This window comes from Nicotiana attenuata, unplaced genomic scaffold, assembly GCF_001879085.1.
Source record: "Nicotiana attenuata strain UT unplaced genomic scaffold, NIATTr2, whole genome shotgun sequence".
NCBI classification, from domain to species: Eukaryota; Viridiplantae; Streptophyta; class Magnoliopsida; order Solanales; family Solanaceae; genus Nicotiana; species Nicotiana attenuata.
In genome coordinates, this window is record NW_017671655.1 from 151595 (window position 1) to 159880 (window position 8286).

Here is an 8286-nt window from a genome sequence, read left to right on the forward strand (position 1 = left end):
GAGGGTCCTCCTCAAAATTCTGCCCCAGTTTATTGGGTTGATGCTTCCGGCTGCCGCTGCTGATGATCGGCTGAAATTACTTCGGAATTTTGAGGGCCCTCCTCAAAATTCTATCCCAGTTTCCAATTGCAGGGGGGAAATGAATTTTTTATTGAATTTTGACCGAACCCATAGGCTGCCTACGTATCCCCTCTTAAACAGGAATCAGTCTAGACGTAGTTCAATTGACATCATATAGGAAAGCATAAAGATTACACGTAGTAACGCTTGACTGCATCTGAGTTGATTGGTTTTGGCCAAACTTCTCCGTCCATTTCGGCAAGTATAAGGGCTCCTCCTGTCAGAACCCGGTGAACCATGTATGGACCCTGCCAGTTAAGGGAAAACTTCCCTTTGGCTTCATCTTGATGCGGGAAAATTTTCTTTGACACCAGCTGCCCTGGCGTGCACTGTCTCGGCTAGACTCTTTTGTTGAAGGCTCTGGACATTCTGTTCTGATAAAGTTTACCATGGCAAACTGCATTCATTCTTTTTCCATCAGTTGCTTGTAACGACTCTTTACCCATTCTGCATCGTCGAGCTCAGCTTCTTGTACGATTCTTAAGGAAGGGATTTCTACTTCGGCAGGAATGACGGCTTCCGTACCATAAACCAGCATATAGGGGGGTTGCCCCAGTTGATGTGCGGACTGTGGTGCGATATCCCAACAGAGCAAATGATAACTTTTCGTGGCATTGCTTATGCTTATCTATCATTTTCCACAATATCTTATTGATGTTCTTGTTAGCAGCTTCTACAGCTCTGTTCATTTGAGGCCTGTAGGTTGTAGAATTCTTGTGTTTGATCTTGAAGGTTTCACACATGGTTCTCATCAAGTCGTTGTTGAGGTTGGAAATGTTATCAGTGATGATTGATTCTGGAATCCCGAATCGACAAACAATACGATCGCGGACAAAGTCCGACACGACTTTATTAACTGCTCTATAAGATGTTGCTTCGACCCATTTGGTGAAATAATCGATGGCTACTAGGATAAACCTATGTCCGTTTGAAGCAATGGGCTCAATTGGACCAATAACGTCCATTCCCCAGGAGGCGAATGGCCAAGGCGAGCTTGTTGCATTGAGCTCATTCGGCGGCACCTTTATCATGTCGGCATGAATTTGATAGCGATGGCATTTCCGGACATACTGGATGCAATCTGTCTCCATAGTCATCCAAAAGTAACCGGCCCGGAGTATCTTTTTTGCTAAAACAAAACCATTCATATGTGGACCACAAGTCCCAGCATTAATCTCCTCTAGCAGCCTGGATGCTTCCTTAGCGTCGACACACCTTAATAATCCCAAATCAGGAGTCCTCCTATACAGGATTACTCCGTTGTGAAAGAAATTGCAGGACAACCTCCGAAGTGTGCGTTTCTGAGTAGGATTTGCAAGTTCTGGGTATTCGCCTTTTGCCAAATATTCCCTGATATCATGAAACCAAGGCTTTCCGTCTTCTTCTTCTTCAATATGGGCACAATAATCTGGCTGATCATGGATCTTTACTGGAATGAGATCAATGAAGTTTTTGTGTGGATGTTGTATCATGGATGACAAGGTAGCCAATGCATCGGCAAATTCATTCTGGATTCTGGGAACATGTTTGAATTCTGTCTCTGTGAACCTCTTCCTCAACTCCTATACGTGAAGCAGATACGGGAGTATCTTAGAGTTCTTGTTTGCCCATTCTTCCCGGACCTGATGTATGAGTAAGTCCAATATCCAATCACTAGCAACTCTTGAATGTTCATATCAATGGCCATCTTAAGCCCTAGGATGCAGTCTTCATACTCGGCCATATTGTTGGTGCACGGGAAGGCAGACACCGGATAATGCTGACCGATTTCTGATACTAGGACTGCTCCTATGCCAACTCCTTTGAAATTTGCTGCTCCGTCAAAAAACATTCTCCAGCCATCATAGGATTCTGCAATGTCTTCTCCTATGAATGATACCCTTTTATCAGGAAAATACGTCTTCAGGGGTTCGTATTCTCCATCCACGGGGTTTTCGGCAAGGTGATCTGCTAGTGCCTGTTCCTTGATTGCTTTCTGAGTCACGTAGACGATGTCGAACTCACTCAACAGGATTTGCCACTTGGCTAGCTTCCCAGTGGGCATGGGCTTCTGAAAGATGTACTTTAGAGGATCCATCCTTGATATAAGGTATGTAGTATAGGCACAGAAGTAATGCCTCAGCTTCTGAGCTACCCAAGTCAAAGCACAGCAGGTGCGCTCTAACAGAGAATACCAGGCCTCGTACGGGGTAAACTTCTTACTGAGGTAATAGATGGCCTGCTCTTTCCTCCCTGTTTTGTCATGCTGCCCAAAACACAGCCGAAAGCTCCATCCAATACTGCAAGGTAGAGTAATAGAGGTCTACCCGGCTCGGGCGGGACCAAAACTGGTGGTGTTGACAGGTATTCCTTGATTCTATCGAAGGCCCTTTGACAATCGTCGGTCCATTTGGTAGCAGCGTTTTTCTTCAACATCTTAAAGATTGGCTCGCAGATGACTGTGGATTGTGCTATGAACCGGCTGATGCAGTTAAGTCTTCCAAAGAAACTCATCACGTCTTTTTTGTTCTTTGGCAGTGGCAGTTCTTGAATGGCTTTGACTTATGGATCCAGTTCTATTTCTCGGCGGCTCACAATGAACCCAAGCAGCTTCCCAGCAGAAATCCCAAATGCACACTTTGCGGGATTTAGTTTTAGGTTGTATCTCCATAACCTGTTGAAAAACTTCCTCAAATCTTCCATGTGATCAGTGGCCTTCTTGGACTTGATGATAAGATCATCTACGTACACCTCGATCTCATTGTGTATCATATCATGGAAAATGGTAGTCATGGCCCTCATATAGGTGGCCCCTGCATTCTTTAGACCGAATGACATCATTTTTTAGCAGTACATTCCCCACAGTGTAATGAAAGCCGTTTTCTCAGCATCTTCTTCATCCATCAAAATCTGATGGTAACCAGCGAAACAATCCACGAACGATTGCAATTCGTGCTTGGCGCAATTGTCGATCAGGATGTGTATGTTTGGTAAAGGGAAGTCGTCTTTCGGACTGGCCCGGTTGAGATCCCAGTAGTCGACACAGACTCTTACCTTCCCGTCCTTCTTTGGTACTAGTACAATGTTGGCTAACCATGTCGGTATTCTACTACCCTGAGAACCTTAGCTTTGACTTGCTTAGTGACTTCTTCCTTGATTTTCAAACTCATATCAGGTTTGAACTTTCTGAGCTTTTGCTTTACCGGCGGACATGTTGGATCAGTTTTGCAGTTTGTGGGCCACAATAGACATTCTCAGGCCTGTTATGTCGTCATACGACAAGGCGAATATGTCCTCATATTCCTTTAGAAATTCAGTGTATACCTTCTTTTCTGATGGTGATAAGTGGACACTGATTCGCGTTTCTTTGACGTTTTCTGCATCTCCCAGGTTAACAACCTCAGTCTCGTCCAAGTTGGACTTTAGTCTGCTTTCAAAATTCTCAAATTCCTTAACAATCTCCTCCGGTATGTCATCTTCCTCTGAATCTATGTCTGTTTGTTGCGTTGTCTCATTGCATGTCACAGTCATCGGTTCATCAAGATAAGTAATTGTAATGTTGCATAAGTAAAGTAATGAGAGAAAATAATAAGAGTGTTAATTTATAAGGAAAATCGAAATGCTTTGATAAATTCCATAACTATTTTGAACATTGAAGATCTTATTGCGGAAATTTAAAATGCGAAAGAAAAAAAAATTAACTAGTAAAAATAAAAGATAGTGCATGATGCTTGTTCAGCCTCACTACCCCAAGGCTTGCCGGGCTCTGGTGGTTCTGATGGTCCAGTTATTGAGGCGTGCTCCTTTGCTTACAGCCTATATGGAAGGGCCTTCCTCTCCCTTCTCCTCGAGAACGACGCAACAATCCATATCATCGTCTTTTAGGAACATATTCTTTACCGCTGCCAGTGCTTCCTCTTCCTCTGACCCATAGATAACATCGGCCGGTTGGAAAGTCTGCTCCAAGCATGGTATTGGTTGTTCCAGCGGATAGTAAGGACCACGCCATGGTGGCAACCAGTTGTTGAATTCTTCCCAGGTATACTCATATCCCAGAGCGAAGGTGGTGCCATGTTTCTTGAGTTTTATAGGCTTAGCAATTCCTTGGAGGTTCTTGCCATGCCCCTTACCCGTTTCGTATCCACTCCAATTCAATATGCTCTCGATTTTTTTGTCCCACTATTTGTCCTTGTCAACGGCGTTGACTCGTTCGATGTGGTGATAGGTCTCCCCATCGAACTTTCTTTTGCCTCCGGCTGCCGGAATGGTCTGGCGACTATATATAGGATTGCTACCATCGTCGTGAATGATCACCTCCTGGTGATTCCACTCAAATTTTACCGCCTGATGTAGTGTTGATGCTACGGCCCCAGCAGCATGAATCTAGGGTCGTCCCAATAGCAGATTGTAAGATGCCGGCATGTCTATTACTTGAACATCGAACCAAGTAGGCCCCATTTGCTAACACAGACTAATTTCCCCAATGGTGGACCTTTGGGAACCGTCGAAAGCTTTGACGTTGATGGCCCCTTCCTTTATCTCGTGCAGTCCCTTACCCAACGTCCTGAGTGTTACCAACAGACAAATGTTGAGGCTGGATCCCCCATCAATCAGGGCTCTGGTGATAAAATAATCTTCGCATTACATGGTGATGTGCAATGCCTTGTTGTGACTCAACCCTTCTGGTGGCAGCTCATCTTCATGAAAAGTGATCTTGTGAGTTTCCAATACCTGTCCTACCATGTTAGCCATCTCTCCACCGGTGATGTTGCTTGGCACATATGCTTCACTCAGCACCCTTAACAGGGCATTCTTGTGTGCATCAGATTTTTGTAGCAAAGCAAGGATAGAAATTTGCGTCAATGTTTTGTTCAGCTGGTCAATGATCGAGTATTCATCTGGCCCGGTCTCGGTGATGGTTGGCCTGCTAGAAGCCTTCTTGCTCGACTCAGCCAGATGTTCCGGGGTATAAACTCTACTAGTTCTCGTCATACCCTGTGCCGCAATAGCCTCTCCGAACATAACCTTGCCTTTACTTCTTGCCTCGACTGTGTAGTCCCATGGTATAGACTTTGTATGGAATGATGTCATGGCTGACATCGCCACTGGAATTGGCGTGGCTATCTTTACTCCAAACAGAGCATGCACCTTGGGCGGTAAAACTACAACTTCGAATGGTGTAGGTGCCTTTGCTGGAGACACGAATTCGACCTTAATTGGCGCTGGTGTCTTTGCAGATGATGGTGCTTCAAACTCAAGTGGCATGGACATTTTTACCTCGGCATCCCCAGAGGGCTGAATCTGGACTACGATCGGATTAAGGGTGACTATTGGTTTCTTTGGGTTGTCACCTTCTATGATCAAACTGATTGATCCTTTGGGATCCCAATCATCCTCTATTTCAATCATGTGAATGCCTCCTCCCTTGTAGTCTGGCAGAGGGTTATTGCGGACATTTGGAGCAGGTTTCTTTGCCACAATAATCTTGTTATCAATTAAAGTCTGGATCTTATCTTTCAGAGAACGGCATTCGTCAATGGTGTGTCCTTTCATGTCAAAATGGTATGCACAGGATTTATTTGGATTAACCCACTGAGAAGGGTTCTCAGGAGCAGCAGGGATAGGGGTGACGTAACCAGCAGCTTTGAGTCTTTCATACAACTGGTCAATAGGTTCAGCAATAGCTGTGTATTGTTTCGGAGGCCTTCGGTCAAAGTTTGGTCGAGGTCTAGGGAAGTTTTGGCGTGCGGGAGGGGATTGATAGTGGGATGGTTGAGCATTGTAGGCTTGGTAAACATGTGCGGGTTGGGAATATCTGGGTGAAGTAGGCTGATATGTGGGGGGTGGAGGTGATTGATAAGTGGGTGGTGGAGTTTGGTAAGAGGGTGAGGGTGCTTGGTAGTTTGGAGTAGGCTGATATGTGAGTGGAGGCATTGGGTAGGTTTGATATTTGACTGGAGATTTGGTTCTTTGTGCAACCATTACGGCTCCTACGTCCCTTTTCTTGGACACACCTCCTGACTGTAAGGCCTTATTTGTAGCTTGCAAGGCCTCGAAGTTCGTAACCATACCGCTTTTGATGCCCTATTCGATCCTTTCTCCCAGCTTGATAATGTCAGACAATTTGTGGCCCTCGATCATCATCACCCTTTCATAATACTGTGGGTCTTGAGCCCGGACGAAGAATTTGTTCATTTGTTCTTCTTCTAAGGCAGGTCTAACCTTAGAAGCTTCGGACCTCCAGCGAGTAGCATACCCGCGGAATGTTTCTGTGGGCTTCTTCTTTAGATTTTGAATATAGAACACATTCGGCGCATTCTCCGTGTTGAACCTGAACCTGTCCATAAAGTCGGACGCCATGCTTACCCAGTTCGACCACTTCTTTGGATCTTGGCTAATGTACCAAGATAAAGCATCTCCCTTCAAGCTCCTCATGAAAAGCTTCATGCGGATTTTCTCGTTTTTTCCTACTCCAACCAGCTTGTCACAGTACGTTCTCAAATGGACCCTTGGATCCCCTGTACCATCAAATATCTCGAACTTAGGAGGTTTGTACCCCTCGGGCAGTTCGACATCGGGCTGTATGCAAAGATCTTCGTAGTTCAGCCCTTCAATTCCCTTACTTCCTTCAACGCCTTGAATTCGGCTAGTCAATTTCTTAAGTTCTTCGGCCAGGTTTCTGATGAGCAAGTCTTTATCATCAGGCTCGGGTGTGTTTGAGATGGGTTGGGTGGAGTGTGGCATAGTCTCCACATAGATAGGGGTGTTATGGTGGGTGTGGCAGTGGCCATATGTGGAGTTTTGAGGTTCTAGGATGAGCAGCGGGGTATTGTTGGAAGTATGGCAGGTGTCGCAGTGGTGGTGAGGAGCGGGATGGTGCTTTGGGATGTTCTGTGGAGGTGTAGGGTTCTGAGCATTTGGGAAATTGATATCTGGAGTAGTGAGGGAAAATGACAGATTTGCCAGATTCCGAACCTGATCGAGTTGTTCTTGGAATTTTAGCAGCTTTTGTTCCAGTTGGGATGCATTTTCCTTGGGAACCAGAGTACCGTGACCATGAGTGATCTCTACCTGTTCAGTTGAGTTTTTCTTTCTGGCGTTGTTCAAATCTTCCATCTTCCCTTTGTTCTTGTTTTTGACGGGACTAAGAGGAGGAGTGGGTGGAGGGCCCCTGGATCTCGTGGAATAAGATGATGTTGCCAGAGTGCACGAACTAACCTTTGGGGAGGGGAATAAATAAACAAAAAGTAAAAACAAAAAAAAGGTAACAAGTCAGTGAGGATCATAAAAAGATGTTGCAATATTTAAACACATAGTGCAGGAACGTATAGCGTGTCCTAATTTGGGGATCTCTTTGTGCCCGAGGTAGGCCTAGCGACAAGTTGATTTGGAGAACTTGGAACGCTAAATGCCTCATTTTATTGATAAAAAGTAGACGAATCCCAAATCGACACTAAATAACGGGAAATAAAAGTCACTAATGGCCATTGGCCTTATTACATTTCATAAAAAGAAGAAAACTCCTATCTATTTGGTCCCAGAAGGACCTTCCCCAGATTCGGCATCCCTGGCTCCATCGAACAGCTTTCCCAACTCGCGAAGTCCCAACAGCAGGTAGGCTCTGGCTAGATGCCCGCCTTCGTTTCCCTCAGCATTTTGGCAGTCTTCGACCCTCTTGAGAAATTTTTTCTCCAACTCCACTATGCCCCGTTCCAAATATCCCAGTCGCTTGTTGGAACTGACAGCTATATCCTTCCACTCCTTAATTAGCTTTTGATTGGCTTCTTATATCTCACGGTGCTCGCTTTCGCATTCCCGGATCCTCTTGCGCAGCTGATTGTATTTGACCTGTGCCTCGGCCTTTTCATCTATGATCCTGTGACCTCGAACAAACCCAGGCTGGCCCAGACCATTATGATTATCCTCCAACCAGCCTGAATAGTAGGGAGTACAGCCAGCGTGGTATCTGTCTGGCTCGATGGTATCTCTCCCCATGATAATCTTGCAGTGCCACATATGCTGAGCTTGGCACTTGTAAGTACTATCATCATCCTGGAAGTCAGCCCGGAAGTGACTCATCTTGTCGACCCTGGGTACAACCTGCTTCCTACCAGCTTGCCTCATAACCCGGAGAGGGACGTAAGGGTATGTTCCTCTCAGACCGATCAATATCAGAAAAGGTNCACA